This window comes from Palaemon carinicauda, chromosome 13, assembly GCF_036898095.1.
Source record: "Palaemon carinicauda isolate YSFRI2023 chromosome 13, ASM3689809v2, whole genome shotgun sequence".
Lineage (NCBI taxonomy): Eukaryota > Metazoa > Arthropoda > Malacostraca > Decapoda > Palaemonidae > Palaemon > Palaemon carinicauda.
In genome coordinates, this window is record NC_090737.1 from 112,521,283 (window position 1) to 112,546,998 (window position 25,716).

The following is a 25,716-nucleotide window of genomic DNA, read 5'->3' on the forward strand; positions in this document are numbered from 1 at the left end:
TATTTGATACATTAATGTCTGGATTCTCTTAACGACCTTAGAATCAGAGCCCCAGACAAAATCACAAAAAGACAAGAGCTTGTGACCAGCCGGGAATTGAACCCTGGTCGGCAAGCTTGTATAGACAGTGACTAAACCTCTTGGCCACGAAGAAAGATAAAAGTCAATGACAATTCTTCTGTACTTATACCTATCGAATACAGGTGTTTTGTACTTAGAATTGAAATCAACCCATTTTCACCATCGTAGCTAATGGATAGTTTGTTACTTGGCATTCGATTAATGATAAATTTTGCACATTTAGACATTTTTTTCATATTCAAATAAGCCATATATATATTTTTGATACATTAATGTTTGGATTCTCTTAACGACCTTGGGATCAGAGCCCCAGGCAAAATCACAAAAAGACAAGAGCTTGTGACCAGCCGGGAATTGAACCCTGGTCGGCAAGCTTGTATAGACAGTGACTAAACCTCTTGGCCACGAAGAAAGATAAAAGTCAATGACAATTCTTCTGTACTTATACCTGTCGAATACAGGTGTCTTGTACTTAGAATTGAAATCAACCCATTTTCACCATCGTAGCTAATTGGTAGTTTGTTACTTGGCATTCGATTAATGATAAATTTTGCACAATTAGACGTGTTTTTTCATATTCAAATAAGCCATATATATATTTTTGATACATTAATGTCTGGATTCTCTTAACGACATCGGGATCAGAGCCCCAGGCAAAATCACAAAAAGACAAGAGCTTGTGACCGGCCGGGAATCGAACCCTGGTCGGCAAGCTTGTATAGACAGTGACTAAACCACTTGGCCACGAAGAGAGATAAAAGTCAATGACAATTCACCTGTCAAATTCAGGTGTTTCGTACTTAGAATTGAAATCAACCAATCTTCACGATCGTAGCTAATTGGTAGTTTGTTAATTGGCATTCGATTAATGATAAATCCTGCACATTTAGACGTGTTTTTTCTATTCAAATAAGCCATACATATATATTTTTGATATATTAATGTCTGGATTCTTTTAACAACCTTGGGATCAGAGCCCCAGGCGAAATCACAAAAGGACAGGAGCTTTTGACCGGCCAGGAATCAAACCCTGGTCGGTAAGCTTGTATAGACAGTGACTAAACCACTTGGACAAGAAGAAAGATAAAAGTCAATGACAATTCTTTTGTACTTATACCTGTCGAATTCAGGTGTTTTGAACTTAGAATTGAAATCAACCCATCTTCACCATCGTTGCTAATTAGTAGTTTGTTACTTGGCATTCGATTAATGATAAATCTTGCACATTTAGACGTGTTTTTTTCATATTCAAATAAGCCATATATATGTATATATATATATATATATATATATATATATATATATATATATATATATATATATATATATATATATATATATATATATATATATATATATATATATATATATATATATATATATATATATATATATATATATATATATATATATATATATATATATTTGATACATTAATGTCTGGATTCTCTTAACGACCTTGGGATCAGAGCCCCAGACAAAATCACAAAAAGACAAGAGCTTGTGACCAGCCGGGAATTGAACCCTGGTCGGCAAGCTTGTATAGACAGTGACTAAACCTCTTGGCCACGAAGAAAGATAAAAGTCAATGACAATTCTTCTGTACATATACCTGTCGAATACAGGTGTTTTGTACTTAGAATTGAAATAAACCCATTTTCACCATCGTAGCCAATTGGTAGTTTGTTACTTGGCATTCGATTAATGATAAATTTTGCACATTTAGACGTGTTTTTTTTTTCATATTCAAATAAGCCATATATATATTTTTGATACATTAATGTGTGGATTCTCTTAACGACCTCGGGATCAAAGCCCCAGGCAAAATCACAAAAAGACAAGAGCTTGTGACCGGCCGGGAATCGAACCCTGGTCGGCAAGCTTGTATAGACAGTGACTAAACCACTTGGCCACGAAGGAAGATAAAGGTCAATGACAATTCACCTGTCGAATTCAGTTGTTTTGTACTTAGAATTGAAATCAACCCATCTTCACGATCGTAGCTAATTGGTAGTTTGTTACTTGGCATTCGATTAATGATAAATCCTGCACATTTAGACATGTTTTTTCATATTCAAATAAGCCATACATATATATTTTTGATACATTAATGTCTGGATTCTTTTAACAACCTTGGGATCAGAGCCCCAGGCTAAATCACAAAAGGACAGGAGCTTTTGACCAGCCAGGAATCAAACCCTGGTCGGCAAGCTTGTATAGACAGTGACTAAACCACTTGGCCAAGAAGAAAGATAAAAGTCAATGACAATTCTTCTGTACTTATACCTGTCGAATTCAGGTGTTTTGAACTTAGAATTGAAATCAACCCATCTTCACCATCGTTGCTAATTGGTAGTTTGTTACTTGGCATTCGATTAATGATAAATCTTGCACATTTAGACGTGTTTTTTTCATATTCAAATAAGCCATATATATATATATATATATATATATATATATATATATATATATATATATATATATATATATATATATATATATATATATGTATGTATATTTGATACATTAATGTCTGGATTCTCTTAACGACCCTGGGATCATAGCCCCAGACAAAATCACAAAAAGACAAGAGCTTGTGACCAGCCGGAAATTGAACCCTGGTCGGCAAGCTTGTATAGACAGTGACTAAACCACTTGGCCAAGAAGAAAGATAAAAGTCAATGACAATTCTTCTGTACTTATACCTGTCGAATTCAGGTGTTTTGAACTTAGAATTGAAATCAACCCATCTTCACTATCGTTGCTAATTGCTAGTTTGTTACTTGGCATTCGATTAATGATAAATCTTGCACATTTAGACGTGTCTTTTTCATATTCAAATAAGCCATATATATATATATATATATATATATATATATATATATATATATATATATATATATATATATATATATATATATTATATATATATATATATATATATATATATATATATATATATATATATATATATATTTGATACATTAATGTCTGGATTCTCTTAACGACCTTGGGATCAGAGCCCCAGGCAAAATCACAAAAAGACAGGAGCTTGTGACCGGCGGGAATCAAACCCTGGTCGGCAAGCTTGTATAGCAGTAAAGCAGTTTCTTGGTTCATTATAGATTAAAAGAATGCGCGCGTGCGTGTGTGTGTGTGTGTGTGTATGTTTTCCCTTACCAGTAACGGACACGGTCCTCCTTAGTCAATGTTAAGCTTATCGTGAATATATATATATATATATATATATATATATATATATATATATATATATATATATATATATATATATATATATATATATATATATATATATGTGTGTGTGTGTGTGTGTGTGTGTGTGTCTGTGTGCAGAAGAACCACAGGGAGAATGAAAATACCAAATATACGAATAAGTCCTGACTAGTATCGTGATACTTCTGAAGAAGTATCACGAAACTAGTCAGGACTTAATCGTATATTTCGTATTTTAATTTTCCCTGTGGCTCTTCTGCGTCTGAGCATCACGTTTTCCTGTGATTTTTACGTGTATATATATATATATATATATATATATATATATATATATATATATATATATATATATATATATATATATATATATATATATATATATATGTATATATATATATATATATATATATATATATATATATATATATATATATATATATATATATATATATATATATATATATATATATATATATATATATATATAACTGATTTTAATAGATATATGAGAGACCAGGAGAAAAGGGACCACCTATAAAACAGGAAGGATGATAATCTCTGCAAATAAATCACAAGATACGGAGTATACATAAAACAATAAGAGTCAGTGTTCCTTTATCTTAGTGTAGTGTGGGTGTTCAGTTAATTAAGCTATTGAAGGTATATGCCAATTTTTTTTCAACATTGATTTTCATTAGTGCAAATATCAATCGTGATGGTTTTAAAGGAATTTGGTGCTAGGCATAGAGTTGAAGATATTTTGGAGAGAGGGAAATGTAAGCATATATTATTGTAATGTGTCCACGATAAATGGAATTATAAACTAGAAAATAACTCTGAGTGTAAACCTCCACCACGGAAGATATTTAATCGAAACCAGCTTGCCTTTCCCAGAATCAATTCAGACCGTACGCATATTTGAAGTCTGTGCGGTAACCATGTGCAAACTAGCCATTAAGATTAAGGATAATTCAGTGGACCTATCATAGCTCCACTAAGGACTTTCCAAAGTGGATCAGTTCCAGATATTACTACAATAAATATTAATACGGACAGTCTCACTACTCTTTGAGTAATAGTGTGGCCAGGAAGTTGTTAACAAAACAAACAGGCAAATAGACAAACAGAAAAAAAGGGTAGCAAGCATAACCTTCTCTCACCTTTGATGGCGGAGGTATTAAAATTTTGTTATATACAAAATTTGTTCCGATAGAAGGGTTTCTTCAGTAACGATATCAGAGTCAAATTAAATCATTGACAATAAATCACCAGAAATGTTTCCTTTATAATATATTTTTGATTCTACCGAAAGGTTATAAAATATGATAGGTTGAAGCATGTCTACAAAGGCTAACGGAATTTTTCGTTTAAAATAAATAAAATAATTTTTCAAATAAGTTACAGAAACCTTATGATCGATAAAAATAGGAATAAATGTTTGTCCCGTCTTGTCAGTCAAATGTTTATCCTTATTTCTATCGATTATGGGTTCAAGTCCTTGCTTGGTCAGAAATGTTTAGCATTAAATTAATTACCCTAAGCATTTTTTACTTATTTGAAAAATTGCTCTATGTATGGGTTGATTTCAATTCTAATTGTAAAAAAGCCGGAATTCGACAGGTATATGTACAGGAGAATTTTCATTGACTTTATTCCTTCTTCGTGGCTGAGTGGTATGGTCAATGTCACACAAGTATCCTGGACCAGGGTTCAAAGCCCGGCCGGACAGATACTGTAACTATAGTCTTTGAGTGATTTCGCCTGGGGCTCTGAGACCAAGGTTTTTAAGAGAATCCAGACTTTGATGTGTTAATATATATGGCTTATTTGAAATATGAAAAGCACGTTTGAATGTGCAAAATATATCATTAATCGAATGCCAAGTCACAAACCTACCAATTAGCTACGATGGTGAAGATGGGTTGATTTCAATTCGAAGTACAAAAAACCTGAATTCGACAGGTATATGTACAGAAGAATTTTCATTGACTTTTATCTTTCTTCATGGCTGAGTAGTATGGTCAATGTTGCACAAGTATCCTGGACCAGGGTTCGAAGCCCGGCCGGACAGATACTATAGACTTTGAGTGATTTCGCATGGGGCTCTGATCACGAGGTTGTTACATTAATCCAGACTTTAATGTGTTAGTATATATGGCTTATTTGAAATAAGAAAAACACGTTTAAATGTCCAAAATTTATCATTAATTGAATGCCAAGTCACAAACCTACCAATTAGCTACGATGGTGAAGATGGGTTGATTTCAATTCTAAGTACGAAAAACCTGAATTCGACATGTATATGTACAGAAAAATTGTCATTGACTTTTATCTTTCTTTTTGGCTGAGTAGTATGGTCAATTTCACACAAGTATCCTGAACCAGGGTTCAAAGCCCGGCCGGACATACACTATAGTCTTTGAGTGATTTCGCCTGGGGCTCTGATCGTGAGGTTATTAAGAGAATCCAGACTTTAATGTGTTAATATATATGGCTTATTTGAAATATGGAAAACACGTTTAATTGTGAAAAATTTATCATATATATATATATATATATATATATATATATATATATATATATATATATATATATATATATATACATATATATATATATATATATATATATATATATATATATATATATATATATATATATTATATATATATATATATATATATATATATATATATATATATATATATATATATATATATATATATATATATATATATATATATATATATATATATATTTATTTATTATATATATATACATATATATATATATATATATATATATATATATATATATATATATATATATATATATATATATATATAGATATATATATAACTTTTGTGATTTTAATCAGTGTAAATATCAACGACAATAGCATCTAATATCGAATTCTACTCTTGGGAATTATAAACACTGGAAATCCATATATGGTAAAAGCTTCTGGTTTAAAAAGATTCAAACCTAAGCCTTAAGCCAAAACGATTACTGCATGGAGGACGTTACCAACCAGGCCATCAAGGGATATATAGGTTTATTTCAAGTCCATTGTATATATTCTTGTGAAATTCAGGAATATGTTCTTAAATTTGAAATCAACCCATCTCCACCATGTTAGATGATTAGTGATTTGCAACATATGGTTGTTTATAATGAATATGTATCACTAACACCCGTGATTTTAATCAATGAAAATGTCAACCAAAATGTCATTTAATATGGATTTCTACGTTCAGAAATTTATATACCATAGAAATTCATCTGTTTAAATGTTTTTGTTTGGGCAAGGAATCGAACCTATGCATTGAGCCTAAATAATATCTCGATGGATGACTTATCATTTGAGCTATAAAGATGCCTATACGTTAACTCCAAGTCCACTGTAAATATACATGTCGAATTTAGTAATCGGTTCTTAGACTTGTAATCAACCCGTCGGACACCTCACCGCAAGAGCCCTTTCAAACTATTACCCACTCTACCCGAAAACGCTCATACGCCCCTGGACTGACCTAGGACAAACTTATTTCTTTTATTATTAGCAAAAAAGTAAGAAAGATTCAATGATAAACATAGTTTAATCGATTTCAAAAATCATATATTTATCAAATCCACTTGATAGATTTTTTTCCTATAGGTGTTGAATCCATAAAAACGAAAGTGTTCAATTTAGCAATTCTAATAAATCATTAGTATCATTTTAAATACAACTCTTGATTTTTTTACTACATATAAATAGATAAAGTTCGTCATTTGAATGTATCTTGCTTCAAGTAATCAATTGTCGAGAGCCTATCATATTGAGCTCTGTTGACGCTGAAACTTGTAACTTGATTTAGTTTGCATGAAGTCGCAGACAACAGTTAATAAGATACCTGTTTCAATGGGGTGTAATACAAATGCTAGCATTCATGATAATGATTAACTTCACTGTTTACAAGCTTGTTTCAATAAGGATTTATAGAATTATGTTTCGCATCTATCGTTGGGTACAATGTATTTCAAACTATGATGACATCGCTTATCTTGATGGAATAAGAATTTAATATATTTTCTTTTAAATCTTTTAAAAACAATGATTGATAAAGGTAACTCACTTAAAAGATAACTTGGGGATTATATTGTACTTTTCAGAGTACTGTAATTTTAATTCGTTACGGTACTTATCCCTTTAATATTCCTATAAACCATTGTAAAAAAAAAAAGGCCAGGAATTTCAAAATTTATTCAGCTTTTATGTAACTGGGTAAACCACTCCCCCAAAATAAAATTACTGGTACTATAAATATTATCGTTTAATGTAATTTTCAATGCAAAGGCTTTAGAAGATTTGTAGAAAGCAATATTCTCAAATTAAATCGTGTTGTCTATCAAAAGATAATTAATTTCAAGAACCCAATAATGAATAGATTGATACATAATTTCTTAATTATCACTTAGCATAATAATAATAATAATAATAATAATAATAATAATGATAATAATAATGATAATAATAATAATAATAATAATAAAAGCATTGTTTAATTATTTCAAAGAAAGCAGCATTCATACTTAGCGAAAAAAAAAATATGAGCTCTAAGGCTCATGCAGTTGAAACACCTTTTACTAAGAAAAGATGAAAAAAAAGAAAATAATATAGAAATAACAGAAACTACCAAGAAAATATTAAAAAAGAATATGGAAAGCTCGACGTCTTCTTCTTGCCTGTGGAGAGATTAAAGTAGGAGAAATTAGTTTATGTACCTTTTCTGAAGGCATCTCTTACCACATCTTTGTGTTCAGCTTTTCTCATTTGTTTCTAGTCAGCCTTCGCCTTCTTCCTCTGTCATGTAGATCTTGTTCTGTTAGACCTTTCCCTTCATATGATTCAGTAATTCATCTTTTCACTTGAACTTAGACCTCCCCATCCTTCTTCTGCCCTCCACCTCCATGATCATAACCCTTTTACATAAATGTTCATCTCCTCTCCTCATTACATGACCAAACCATTTCAATCTTCTTTCCTGAGTTTTATTTTTTTCTTGAAACATATACTGTAAAAATATTCGTCGCTGAAAATGATGTTTAGTAAGTTCTGCATTCCCACTAAAGGAGAGCTAGAATGTTTATCAGAACGCAGCCAGTATAATTGAATATAATGTGAGAGAGCATTTATTTAAGAGTCATGATCCGAAAACCGATAATGAAATTAAAAAAAAGACTAACCTGATGAAGGTAGCCTCTTTTGGCTTCTTGTAGGAAATTAATGAATTAATTACTTGCTCAAGTATAAACGGGGTGACTTGAAGAGTTATAATTATATCATTACGAAAATTTGCCCGTGAGTTAATGATCCTTCATTATTTGAAAGTCAATTATATGAGGTCATTTCATGATATGAAAACTTAATTAAAGAGAGAGAGAGAGAGAGAGAGAGAGAGAGAGAGAGAGAGAGAGAGAGAGAGAGAGAGAGAGAGAGAGAGAGAGAGAGAGAGAAAATCTTTAATCGTGAAGTTTAATTTGAACAAACATCAACTTTATTTGACAATATGGTCAGTTTCTAATATGTGCATCTTATATAAAATAAATTATTTCAAATGACGCATAACTTCAGTATTAATAGGAAAACTATAAATGAAAACAGCGTTATTGAAGACCGTGTCTAGTAGTCTGAGAAAGGTCAAGTTAAGTAAAGCCATTTAAAGTATAAAATGCAATATAAAATCTTAAGTGATACCTATTAAACGATTTGAATTTTAGCGAACCTCTATACAAATTTTAAGCCATTTTAAGCGAAGTTCATAGCAATAAAACATGCTATAAGGAGTCACATAGATATAAACTTATGGTAGAAAGAGTTGACAAATATATACTTATACCACCAGGAATTGATAGTATAAAATTATATTAGAAATAGTTGCTAGATATAAATATATCCTAAAAATATACCTCTATTGTTTGTAAAAAAAATAAATTTTTGCGATAGGTAACAGTAAAAAATTAATAATAAAAAAAAAAAAGTAATATCATGGTCATGATATCTAAGCACTAAAAGAGAAAAAAAAAGTAAAACGAATTTGTAAAAAAGACCAAAAAACAAAAATTATATGTTTTTCCATAACCAAAGTTGTTTTTTGACGCAGACAACTATATCATAAAAATAAGTAAGTGCTATAAAGTGTTATATACTGCCATCATCTCTTTAAATGAAAGGCAAGTAACCATCAGAGATTCACGTAATATTTCGAATACTGAAATATCAGCTAATAACTGATAATAAATATGTGATCATAATACTATGATAGTATATTAATTATGAGAAAAAATATTTCCTTATATATATATATATATATATATATATATATATATATATATATATATATATATATATATATGCATATATATATATATATATATATATATATATATATATATATATATATATATATATATATATGCATATATATGTATACACACACACACACACACACACACATATATATATATATATATATATATATATATATATATATATATATATATATATATATATATATATATATATATATATATATATATATACCAATCTTTTTGAGTTTATGAAGTAATGGAAAATATTTTGAAGTGTAGTTTAGATATAAGGCTTGTGAATTCTTTGTCAATTTCATATATTTAAAATTGTATCCTATTTAATTGTTTTGATTTTATTTTATTTATAAAACATATAATCAGATTTTGGCCCTTACCTATACTTATATGCTTTTGGTAAGACAAAAATTAGTATTGCTCAAACCATGAACGAATTTAAGAAGCAATAAAATGTGTAATTTATATAACCAGTTTCGCGCGAATATCTGTGTTCTTTCATTTTAAACTATTTAACTATTGACGTAAAATACAGTGAAATTCCCTTAATTTCCATGTTAATACATTTCAGTGTTAAATGAAGTTTTTCAAATATATTTGATTTCAATATCTGGTTGTCCTTTAGAATATTTCATTTGCTTCACTTTTCTTTTTATATATTTGAATTTTTTCCTCGGTGGGTTTTTTTTCTATATTTACACTCATTTAATTATATTCTGTATGTATTTGTTATGATTTTAGCCTCTTTATCAGAATTTCATTGGTTTAACCTTATTATGTCTTTTTGATTTATGTTATATGTTCATGTTTCTTCCTCATACGATGGGAAATGTTCCCGAGAGCTCAGCAACTAAATAGTCCAAAATGTTGAAGTATGTACTTTTTCGCCTTTTTATTAAAATCGAACTTTCTGGAAGCGAAAAAGCTATTTGTTATACACACACACACACACACACACACACACACACACACACACACACACATATATATATATATATATATATATATATATATATATATATATATATATATATATATATATATATATACACACACACACATATATATATATATATATATATATATATATATATATATATATATATATATATATATATATATATATATATATATATATATATATATATATATATATATATATATATATATATATATATATATATATATATATATATATATATATATATATATATATATATATATATATATATATACAGTATGTCTGTGTGTTGATGTGCTTGTAAACAATGTGCAAGTAACTATACTCAGGATTTGGGATGTAAATCGCAGTGATTTTTCATGGTAAGAGGCTTTGTCAATCAATTGTAAGTACTGAATAACCTATTTAATTTAGCGTTTTTCATCAAATTTTCATCTTCTCCATTTTCACATTCATAAGTTAGCATAGTCTTATATTAATGATGCATGATATTATCAAGATTTTCCGAAACATTTATTTGCAATACAAAATTCTCTTTGATTCTAAACAAGTATAAACATGATTATCGTTATTGAAGTGTGAACAGTATTTATTCAGTTTGTTATAAGTTCATCAAATACGTAAACATGATATTATTTTGTAATGATATTCCTTTTCAGACAACCTTATTAAAAACTGAATAACATTTATTATTAGTGTATAATTATCTTACCAAGAATACCAGAGTAAATTAACGATGACTTATTATTTCAATAGGCTACTATCACATCATATGATCATAAAATGAATACATTAAGCAGGGGTTATAAATGAGGTCTCTTTCGTTTTATGAAAACGAACAATTAAACGCCAATGAATAATTATATTGTAGATTCCATCACTATCCATTGCCTGCTAGTCAGAAAGCATAATCTTTTATGAAAACACTAAAATTATACTCTTATTTTATCATAACTTCGTAGCTTATATTTTTTAGTCTTCACTGAATATGGGAATGCAAAGTAATCACTTAGGAATATCAAAACAAAAATAAAATACCACTCTTGATGTAGCTCATGATACATTAAGAGTTTGGGTATCTGGGTATGTCAAGAAATTTATGAATTGAGTCTATTATAGATGATATTAATTTGAGATAAGTATCGTCACCTTTAATATATCCGAGATATTCTTCCTCACTAGTATGTATTGGATTTCAATTATTTAGTGAAATTGTAACTAAAGAATATGATAAAATTATGGGAATAGAAGATATATAAATTCTTTTATTCATATTCAAATATAAATGACTTCGATTTCACTGGTTTACAAAAAAATTGAGGCAAGCACAAATATGCCCGTTTTTACCTAATTTGGGGGTGCTGAATTTAAATTTGAAATCCGTTTTTACTCATCACCTATAGTTTTTTTTAGATATGCATAGTGTGCATTTTGTGCATATACGGTACATAAAGGTGTAAATGCATTCAGGGTTAATTATAATACTGTGAGACTTATGGCTTATTTTTGAGTTATCATGCACTAGATGTAAGTAATTGCATTACATTATATATATATATATATATATATATATATATATATATATATATATATATATATATATATATATATATATATATATATATATATATATATATATATATATATATATATATATATATATATATATATATATATATATATATATATATATATATATATATATATATATATATATGTATATATATACACACATATATATAATAAATTTTGCAAATTTAGACTTGTTTTTTCATATTCAAATAAGCCATATATATATTTTTGATACATTAATGTCTGGATTCTCTTAACAACCTCGGGATCAGAACCCCAGGCGAAATCACACAAAGACAAGAGCTTGTGACCGGCCGGGAATCGAACCCTGGTTGGCAAGCTTGTATAAACAGTGACTAAACCACTTGACCACGAAGAAAGATAAAAGTCAATGACAATTCTTCTGTACTTATACCTGTCGAATACAGGTGTTTTGTACTTAGAATTGAAATCAACCCATCTTCACCATCGTAGCTAATTGATAGATTGTTACTTGGCATTCGATTAATGATAAATTTTGCACATTTAGACATTTTTTTCATATTCAAATAAGCCATATATATATATTTTTGATACATTAATGTTTGGATTCTCTTAACGACCTTGGGATCAGAGCCCCAGGCAAAAGCACAAAAAGACAAGAGCTTGTGACCAGCCAGGAATTGAAAACTGGTCGGCAAGCTTGTATAGACAGTGACTAAACCTCTTGGCCACGAAAAAAGATAAAAGTCAATGACAATTCTTCTGAACTTATACCTGTCGAATACAGGTGTTTTGTACTTAGAATTGAAATAAACCCATTTTCACCATCGTAGCTAATTGGTAGTTTGTTACTTGGCATTCGATTAATGATAAATTTTGCACATTTAGACGTGTTTTTTTCATATTCAAATAAGCCATGTATATATATATTTGATACATTAATGTCTGGATTCTCTTAACGACCTCGGGATCAGAACCCCAGGCGAAATCACACAAAGACAAGAGCTTGTGACCGGCCGGGAATCGAACCCTGGTTGGCAAGCTTGTATAAACAGTAACTAAACCACTTGGCCACGAAGAAAGATAAAAGTCAATGACAATTCTTCTGTACTTATACCTGTCGAATACAGGTGTTTTGTACTTAGAATTGAAATCAACCCATCTTCACCATCGTAGCTAATTGATAGTTTGTTACTTGGCATTCGATTAATGATAAATTTTGCACATTCAGACATTTTTTTCATATTCAAATAAGCCATATATATATTTTTGATACATTAATGTTTGGATTCTCTTAACGACCTTGGGATCAGAGCCCCAGGCAAAATCACAAAAAGACAAGAGCTTGTGACCGGCCGGGAATCGAACCCTGGTCGGCAAGCTTGTATAGACAGTGACTAAACCAATTGGCCACAAAGAAATATAAAAGTCAATGTCAATTCACCTGTCGAATTCAGGTGTTTTGTACTTAGAATTGAAATCAACCCATCTTCACGATCATAGCTAATTGGTAGTTTGTTACTTGGCATTCGATTAATGATAAATCCTGCACATTTAGACATGTTTTTTCATATTCAAATAAGCCATACATATATATTTTTGATATATTAATGTCTGGATTCTTTTATCAACATTGGGATCAGAGCCCCAGGCGAAATCACAAAAGGACAGGAGCTTTTGACCGGCCAGGAATCAAACCCTGGTCGGTAAGCTTGTATAGACAGTGACTAAACCACTTGGTCAAGAAGAAAGATAAAAGTCACTGACAATTCTTCTGTAATTATACCTGCCGAATTCAGGTGTTTTGAACTTAGAATTGAAATCAACCCATCTTCACCATCGTTGCTAATTGGTAGTTTGTTACTTGGCATTCGATTAATGATAAATTTTGCACATTTAGACGTGTTTTTTTCATATTCAAATAAGCCATGTATATATATATTTGATACATTAATGTCTGGATTCTCTTAACGACCTCGGGATCAGAACCCCAGGCGAAATCACACAAAGACAAGAGCTTGTGACCGGCCGGGAATCGAACCCTGGTTGGCAAGCTTGTATAAACAGTAACTAAACCACTTGGCCACGAAGAAAGATAAAAGTCAATGACAATTCTTCTGTACTTATACCTGTCGAATACAGGTTTTTTGTACTTAGAATTGAAATCAACCCATCTTCACCATCGTAGCTAATTGATAGTTTGTTACTTGGCATTCGATTAATGATAAATTTTGCACATTCAGACATTTTTTTCATATTCAAATAAGCCATATATATATTTTTGATACATTAATGTTTGGATTCTCTTAACGACCTTGGGATCAGAGCCCCAGGCAAAATCACAAAAAGACAAGAGCTTGTGACCGGCCGGGAATCGAACCCTGGTCGGCAAGCTTGTATAGACAGTGACTAAACCAATTGGCCACAAAGAAATATAAAAGTCAATGTCAATTCACCTGTCGAATTCAGGTGTTTTGTACTTAGAATTGAAATCAACCCATCTTCACGATCATAGCTAATTGGTAGTTTGTTACTTGGCATTCGATTAATGATAAATCCTGCACATTTAGACATGTTTTTTCATATTCAAATAAGCCATACATATATATTTTTGATATATTAATGTCTGGATTCTTTTATCAACATTGGGATCAGAGCCCCAGGCGAAATCACAGAAGGACAGGAGCTTTTGACCGGCCAGGAATCAAACCCTGGTCGGTAAGCTTGTATAGACAGTGACTAAACCACTTGGTCAAGAAGAAAGATAAAAGTCACTGACAATTCTTCTGTAATTATACCTGCCGAATTCAGGTGTTTTGAACTTAGAATTGAAATCAACCCATCTTCACCATCGTTGCTAATTGGTAGTTTGTTACTTGGCATTCGATTAATGATAAATCTTGCACATTTAGACGTGTTTTTTCATATTCAAATAAGCCATATATATATATATATATATATATATATATATATATATATATATATATATATATATATATATATATATATATATATATATATATATATATATATATATATATATATATATATATATATATATATATATATATATATATATATATTTGATACATTAATGTCTGGATTCTCTTAACGACCTTAGAATCAGAGCCCCAGACAAAATCACAAAAAGACAAGAGCTTGTGACCAGCCGGGAATTGAACCCTGGTCGGCAAGCTTGTATAGACAGTGACTAAACCTCTTGGCCACGAAGAAAGATAAAAGTCAATGACAATTCTTCTGTACTTATACCTATCGAATACAGGTGTTTTGTACTTAGAATTGAAATCAACCCATTTTCACCATCGTAGCTAATGGATAGTTTGTTACTTGGCATTCGATTAATGATAAATTTTGCACATTTAGACATTTTTTTCATATTCAAATAAGCCATATATATATTTTTGATACATTAATGTTTGGATTCTCTTAACGACCTTGGGATCAGAGCCCCAGGCAAAATCACAAAAAGACAAGAGCTTGTGACCAGCCGGGAATTGAACCCTGGTCGGCAAGCTTGTATAGACAGTGACTAAACCTCTTGGCCACGAAGAAAGATAAAAGTCAATGACAATTCTTCTGTACTTATACCTGTCGAATACAGGTGTCTTGTACTTAGAATTGAAATCAACCCATTTTCACCATCGTAGCTAATTGGTAGTTTGTTACTTGGCATTCGATTAATGATAAATTTTGCACAATTAGACGTGTTTTTTCATATTCAAATAAGCCATATATATATTTTTGATACATTAATGTCTGGATTCTCTTAACGACATCGGGATCAGAGCCCCAGGCAAAATCACAAAAAGACAAGAGCTTGTGACCGGCCGGGAATCGAACCCTGGTCGGCAAGCTTGTATAGACAGTGACTAAACCACTTGGCCACGAAGAGAGATAAAAGTCAATGACAATTCACCTGTCAAATTCAGGTGTTTCGTACTTAGAATTGAAATCAACCAATCTTCACGATCGTAGCTAATTGGTAGTTTGTTAATTGGCATTCGATTAATGATAAATCCTGCACATTTAGACGTGTTTTTTCTATTCAAATAAGCCATACATATATATTTTTGATATATTAATGTCTGGATTCTTTTAACAACCTTGGGATCAGAGCCCCAGGCGAAATCACAAAAGGACAGGAGCTTTTGACCGGCCAGGAATCAAACCCTGGTCGGTAAGCTTGTATAGACAGTGACTAAACCACTTGGACAAGAAGAAAGATAAAAGTCAATGACAATTCTTTTGTACTTATACCTGTCGAATTCAGGTGTTTTGAACTTAGAATTGAAATCAACCCATCTTCACCATCGTTGCTAATTAGTAGTTTGTTACTTGGCATTCGATTAATGATAAATCTTGCACATTTAGACGTGTTTTTTTCATATTCAAATAAGCCATATATATGTATATATATATATATATATATATATATATATATATATATATATATATATATATATATATATATATATATATATATATATATATATATATATATATATATATATATATATATATATATATATATATATATATATATATATATATATATATATATATATTTGATACATTAATGTCTGGATTCTCTTAACGACCTTGGGATCAGAGCCCCAGACAAAATCACAAAAAGACAAGAGCTTGTGACCAGCCGGGAATTGAACCCTGGTCGGCAAGCTTGTATAGACAGTGACTAAACCTCTTGGCCACGAAGAAAGATAAAAGTCAATGACAATTCTTCTGTACATATACCTGTCGAATACAGGTGTTTTGTACTTAGAATTGAAATAAACCCATTTTCACCATCGTAGCCAATTGGTAGTTTGTTACTTGGCATTCGATTAATGATAAATTTTGCACATTTAGACGTGTTTTTTTTTTCATATTCAAATAAGCCATATATATATTTTTGATACATTAATGTGTGGATTCTCTTAACGACCTCGGGATCAAAGCCCCAGGCAAAATCACAAAAAGACAAGAGCTTGTGACCGGCCGGGAATCGAACCCTGGTCGGCAAGCTTGTATAGACAGTGACTAAACCACTTGGCCACGAAGGAAGATAAAGGTCAATGACAATTCACCTGTCGAATTCAGTTGTTTTGTACTTAGAATTGAAATCAACCCATCTTCACGATCGTAGCTAATTGGTAGTTTGTTACTTGGCATTCGATTAATGATAAATCCTGCACATTTAGACATGTTTTTTCATATTCAAATAAGCCATACATATATATTTTTGATACATTAATGTCTGGATTCTTTTAACAACCTTGGGATCAGAGCCCCAGGCTAAATCACAAAAGGACAGGAGCTTTTGACCAGCCAGGAATCAAACCCTGGTCGGCAAGCTTGTATAGACAGTGACTAAACCACTTGGCCAAGAAGAAAGATAAAAGTCAATGACAATTCTTCTGTACTTATACCTGTCGAATTCAGGTGTTTTGAACTTAGAATTGAAATCAACCCATCTTCACCATCGTTGCTAATTGGTAGTTTGTTACTTGGCATTCGATTAATGATAAATCTTGCACATTTAGACGTGTTTTTTTCATATTCAAATAAGCCATATATATATATATATATATATATATATATATATATATATATATATATATATATATATATATATATATATATATATATATGTATGTATATTTGATACATTAATGTCTGGATTCTCTTAACGACCCTGGGATCATAGCCCCAGACAAAATCACAAAAAGACAAGAGCTTGTGACCAGCCGGAAATTGAACCCTGGTCGGCAAGCTTGTATAGACAGTGACTAAACCACTTGGCCAAGAAGAAAGATAAAAGTCAATGACAATTCTTCTGTACTTATACCTGTCGAATTCAGGTGTTTTGAACTTAGAATTGAAATCAACCCATCTTCACTATCGTTGCTAATTGCTAGTTTGTTACTTGGCATTCGATTAATGATAAATCTTGCACATTTAGACGTGTCTTTTTCATATTCAAATAAGCCATATATATATATATATATATATATATATATATATATATATATATATATATATATATATATATATATATATATTATATATATATATATATATATATATATATATATATATATATATATATATATATATTTGATACATTAATGTCTGGATTCTCTTAACGACCTTGGGATCAGAGCCCCAGGCAAAATCACAAAAAGACAGGAGCTTGTGACCGGCGGGAATCAAACCCTGGTCGGCAAGCTTGTATAGCAGTAAAGCAGTTTCTTGGTTCATTATAGATTAAAAGAATGCGCGCGTGCGTGTGTGTGTGTGTGTGTGTATGTTTTCCCTTACCAGTAACGGACACGGTCCTCCTTAGTCAATGTTAAGCTTATCGTGATATATATATATATATATATATATATATATATATATATATATATATATATATATATATATATATATATATATATATATATATATATATATGTGTGTGTGTGTGTGTGTGTGTGTGTGTCTGTGTGCAGAAGAACCACAGGGAGAATGAAAATACCAAATATACGAATAAGTCCTGACTAGTATCGTGATACTTCTGAAGAAGTATCACGAAACTAGTCAGGACTTAATCGTATATTTCGTATTTTAATTTTCCCTGTGGCTCTTCTGCGTCTGAGCATCACGTTTTCCTGTGATTTTTACGTGTATATATATATATATATATATATATATATATATATATATATATATATATATATATATATATATATATATATATATATATATATATATATATATATATATATATATATATATATATATATATATATATATATATATATATATATATATATATATATATATATATATATATATATATATATATATATATATAACTGATTTTAATAGATATATGAGAGACCAGGAGAAAAGGGACCACCTATAAAACAGGAAGGATGATAATCTCTGCAAATAAATCACAAGATACGGAGTATACATAAAACAATAAGAGTCAGTGTTCCTTTATCTTAGTGTAGTGTGGGTGTTCAGTTAATTAAGCTATTGAAGGTATATGCCAATTTTTTTTCAACATTGATTTTCATTAGTGCAAATATCAATCGTGATGGTTTTAAAGGAATTTGGTGCTAGGCATAGAGTTGAAGATATTTTGGAGAGAGGGAAATGTAAGCATATATTATTGTAATGTGTCCACGATAAATGGAATTATAAACTAGAAAATAACTCTGAGTGTAAACCTCCACCACGGAAGATATTTAATCGAAACCAGCTTGCCTTTCCCAGAATCAATTCAGACCGTACGCATATTTGAAGTCTGTGCGGTAACCATGTGCAAACTAGCCATTAAGATTAAGGATAATTCAGTGGACCTATCATAGCTCCACTAAGGACTTTCCAAAGTGGATCAGTTCCAGATATTACTACAATAAATATTAATACGGACAGTCTCACTACTCTTTGAGTAATAGTGTGGCCAGGAAGTTGTTAACAAAACAAACAGGCAAATAGACAAACAGAAAAAAAGGGTAGCAAGCATAACCTTCTCTCACCTTTGATGGCGGAGGTATTAAAATTTTGTTATATACAAAATTTGTTCCGATAGAAGGGTTTCTTCAGTAACGATATCAGAGTCAAATTAAATCATTGACAATAAATCACCAGAAATGTTTCCTTTATAATATATTTTTGATTCTACCGAAAGGTTATAAAATATGATAGGTTGAAGCATGTCTACAAAGGCTAACGGAATTTTTCGTTTAAAATAAATAAAATAATTTTTCAAATAAGTTACAGAAACCTTATGATCGATAAAAATAGGAATAAATGTTTGTCCCGTCTTGTCAGTCAAATGTTTATCCTTATTTCTATCGATTATGGGTTCAAGTCCTTGCTTGGTCAGAAATGTTTAGCATTAAATTAATTACCCTAAGCATTTTTTACTTATTTGAAAAATTGCTCTATGTATGGGTTGATTTCAATTCTAATTGTAAAAAAGCCGGAATTCGACAGGTATATGTACAGGAGAATTTTCATTGACTTTATTCCTTCTTCGTGGCTGAGTGGTATGGTCAATGTCACACAAGTATCCTGGACCAGGGTTCAAAGCCCGGCCGGACAGATACTGTAACTATAGTCTTTGAGTGATTTCGCCTGGGGCTCTGAGACCAAGGTTTTTAAGAGAATCCAGACTTTGATGTGTTAATATATATGGCTTATTTGAAATATGAAAAGCACGTTTGAATGTGCAAAATATATCATTAATCGAATGCCAAGTCACAAACCTACCAATTAGCTACGATGGTGAAGATGGGTTGATTTCAATTCGAAGTACAAAAAACCTGAATTCGACAGGTATATGTACAGAAGAATTTTCATTGACTTTTATCTTTCTTCATGGCTGAGTAGTATGGTCAATGTTGCACAAGTATCCTGGACCAGGGTTCGAAGCCCGGCCGGACAGATACTATAGACTTTGAGTGATTTCGCATGGGGCTCTGATCACGAGGTTGTTACATTAATCCAGACTTTAATGTGTTAGTATATATGGCTTATTTGAAATAAGAAAAACACGTTTAAATGTCCAAAATTTATCATTAATTGAATGCCAAGTCACAAACCTACCAATTAGCTACGATGGTGAAGATGGGTTGATTTCAATTCTAAGTACGAAAAACCTGAATTCGACATGTATATGTACAGAAAAATTGTCATTGACTTTTATCTTTCTTTTTGGCTGAGTAGTATGGTCAATTTCACACAAGTATCCTGAACCAGGGTTCAAAGCCCGGCCGGACATACACTATAGTCTTTGAGTGATTTCGCCTGGGGCTCTGATCGTGAGGTTATTAAGAGAATCCAGACTTTAATGTGTTAATATACATGGCTTATTTGAAATATGGAAAACACGTTTAATTGTGAAAAATTTATCATATATATATATATATATATATATATATATATATATATATATATATATATATATATATATATATATATATATATATATATATATATATATATATATATATATATATATATATATATATATATATATATATATATATATATATATATATATATATATATATATATATATATATATATATATATATATATATATATATATATATATATATATATATATATATATATTTATTTATTTATATATATACATATATATATATATATATATATATATATATATATATATATATATATATATATATATATATATAGATATAGATATATATATAACTTTTGTGATTTTAATCAGTGTAAATATCAACGACAATAGCATCTAATATCGAATTCTACTCTTGGGAATTATAAACACTGGAAATCCATATATGGTAAAAGCTTCTGGTTTAAAAAGATTCAAACCTAAGCCTTAAGCCAAAACGATTACTGCATGGAGGACGTTACCAACCAGGCCATCAAGGGATATATAGGTTTATTTCAAGTCCATTGTATATATTCTTGTGAAATTCAGGAATATGTTCTTAAATTTGAAATCAACCCATCTCCACCATGTTAGATGATTAGTGATTTGCAACATATGGTTGTTTATAATGAATATGTATCACTAACACCCGTGATTTTAATCAATGAAAATGTCAACCAAAATGTCATTTAATATGGATTTCTACGTTCAGAAATTTATATACCATAGAAATTCATCTGTTTAAATGTTTTTGTTTGGGCAAGGAATCGAACCTATGCATTGAGCCTAAATAATATCTCGATGGATGACTTATCATTTGAGCTATAAAGATGCCTATACGTTAACTCCAAGTCCACTGTAAATATACATGTCGAATTTAGTAATCGGTTCTTAGACTTGTAATCAACCCGTCGGACACCTCACCGCAAGAGCCCTTTCAAACTATTACCCACTCTACCCGAAAACGCTCATACGCCCCTGGACTGACCTAGGACAAACTTATTTCTTTTATTATTAGCAAAAAAGTAAGAAAGATTCAATGATAAACATAGTTTAATCGATTTCAAAAATCATATATTTATCAAATCCACTTGATAGATTTTTTTCCTATAGGTGTTGAATCCATAAAAACGAAAGTGTTCAATTTAGCAATTCTAATAAATCATTAGTATCATTTTAAATACAACTCTTGATTTTTTTACTACATATAAATAGATAAAGTTCGTCATTTGAATGTATCTTGCTTCAAGTAATCAATTGTCGAGAGCCTATCATATTGAGCTCTGTTGACGCTGAAACTTGTAACTTGATTTAGTTTGCATGAAGTCGCAGACAACAGTTAATAAGATACCTGTTTCAATGGGGTGTAATACAAATGCTAGCATTCATGATAATGATTAACTTCACTGTTTACAAGCTTGTTTCAATAAGGATTTATAGAATTATGTTTCGCATCTATCGTTGGGTACAATGTATTTCAAACTATGATGACATCGCTTATCTTGATGGAATAAGAATTTAATATATTTTCTTTTAAATCTTTTAAAAACAATGATTGATAAAGGTAACTCACTTAAAAGATAACTTGGGGATTATATTGTACTTTTCAGAGTACTGTAATTTTAATTCGTTACGGTACTTATCCCTTTAATATTCCTATAAACCATTGTAAAAAAAAAAAGGCCAGGAATTTCAAAATTTATTCAGCTTTTATGTAACTGGGTAAACCACTCCCCCAAAATAAAATTACTGGTACTATAAATATTATCGTTTAATGTAATTTTCAATGCAAAGGCTTTAGAAGATTTGTAGAAAGCAATATTCTCAAATTAAATCGTGTTGTCTATCAAAAGATAATTAATTTCAAGAACCCAATAATGAATAGATTGATACATAATTTCTTAATTATCACTTAGCATAATAATAATAATAATAATAATAATAATAATAATGATAATAATAATGATAATAATAATAATAATAATAATAAAAGCATTGTTTAATTATTTCAAAGAAAGCAGCATTCATACTTAGCGAAAAAAAAAATATGAGCTCTAAGGCTCATGCAGTTGAAACACCTTTTACTAAGAAAAGATGAAAAAAAAGAAAATAATATAGAAATAACAGAAACTACCAAGAAAATATTAAAAAAGAATATGGAAAGCTCGACGTCTTCTTCTTGCCTGTGGAGAGATTAAAGTAGGAGAAATTAGTTTATGTACCTTTTCTGAAGGCATCTCTTACCACATCTTTGTGTTCAGCTTTTCTCATTTGTTTCTAGTCAGCCTTCGCCTTCTTCCTCTGTCATGTAGATCTTGTTCTGTTAGACCTTTCCCTTCATATGATTCAGTAATTCATCTTTTCACTTGAACTTAGACCTCCCCATCCTTCTTCTGCCCTCCACCTCCATGATCATAACCCTTTTACATAAATGTTCATCTCCTCTCCTCATTAAATGACCAAACCATTTCAATCTTCTTTCCTGAGTTTTATTTTTTTCTTGAAACATATACTGTAAAAATATTCGTCGCTGAAAATGATGTTTAGTAAGTTCTGCATTCCCACTAAAGGAGAGCTAGAATGTTTATCAGAACGCAGCCAGTATAATTGAATATAATGTGAGAGAGCATTTATTTAAGAGTCATGATCCGAAAACCGATAATGAAATTAAAAAAAAGACTAACCTGATGAAGGTAGCCTCTTTTGGCTTCTTGTAGGAAATTAATGAATTAATTACTTGCTCAAGTATAAACGGGGTGACTTGAAGAGTTATAATTATATCATTACGAAAATTTGCCCGTGAGTTAATGATCCTTCATTATTTGAAAGTCAATTATATGAGGTCATTTCATGAAATGAAAACTTAATTAAAAGAGAGAGAGAGAGAGAGAGAGAGAGAGAGAGAGAGAGAGAGAGAGAGAGAGAGAGAGAGAGAGAGAGAGAGAGAGAGAGAGAGAAAATCTTTAATCGTGAAGTTTAATTTGAACAAACATCAACTTTATTTGACAATATGGTCAGTTTCTAATATGTGCATCTTATATAAAATAAATTATTTCAAATGACGCATAACTTCAGTATTAATAGGAAAACTATAAATGAAAACAGCGTTATTGAAGACCGTGTCTAGTAGTCTGAGAAAGGTCAAGTTAAGTAAAGCCATTTAAAGTATAAAATGCAATATAAAATCTTAAGTGATACCTATTAAACGATTTGAATTTTAGCGAACCTCTATACAAATTTTAAGCCATTTTAAGCGAAGTTCATAGCAATAAAACATGCTATAAGGAGTCACATAGATATAAACTTATGGTAGAAAGAGTTGACAAATATATACTTATACCACCAGGAATTGATAGTATAAAATTATATTAGAAATAGTTGCTAGATATAAATATATCCTAAAAATATACCTCTATTGTTTGTAAAAAAAATAAATTTTTGCGATAGGTAACAGTAAAAAATTAATAATAAAAAAAAAAAAGTAATATCATGGTCATGATATCTAAGCACTAAAAGAGAAAAAAAAAGTAAAACGAATTTGTAAAAAAGACCAAAAAACAAAAATTATATGTTTTTCCATAACCAAAGTTGTTTTTTGACGCAGACAACTATATCATAAAAATAAGTAAGTGCTATAAAGTGTTATATACTGCCATCATCTCTTTAAATGAAAGGCAAGTAACCATCAGAGATTCACGTAATATTTCGAATACTGAAATATCAGCTAATAACTGATAATAAATATGTGATCATAATACTATGATAGTATATTAATTATGAGAAAAAATATTTCCTTATATATATATATATATATATATATATATATATATATATATATATATATATATATATATATATATATATATATATATATATATATATATATATATATATATATATATATATATATATGCATATATATGTATACACACACACACACACACACACACATATATATATATATATATATATATATATATATATATATATATATATATATATATATATATATATATATATATATATATATATATATATACCAATCTTTTTGAGTTTATGAAGTAATGGAAAATATTTTGAAGTGTAGTTTAGATATAAGGCTTGTGAATTCTTTGTCAATTTCATATATTTAAAATTGTATCCTATTTAATTGTTTTGATTTTATTTTATTTATAAAACATATAATCAGATTTTGGCCCTTACCTATACTTATATGCTTTTGGTAAGACAAAAATTAGTATTGCTCAAACCATGAACGAATTTAAGAAGCAATAAAATGTGTAATTTATATAACCAGTTTCGCGCGAATATCTGTGTTCTTTCATTTTAAACTATTTAACTATTGACGTAAAATACAGTGAAATTCCCTTAATTTCCATGTTAATACATTTCAGTGTTAAATGAAGTTTTTCAAATATATTTGATTTCAATATCTGGTTGTCCTTTAGAATATTTCATTTGCTTCACTTTTCTTTTTATATATTTGAATTTTTTCCTCGGTGGGTTTTTTTTCTATATTTACACTCATTTAATTATATTCTGTATGTATTTGTTATGATTTTAGCCTCTTTATCAG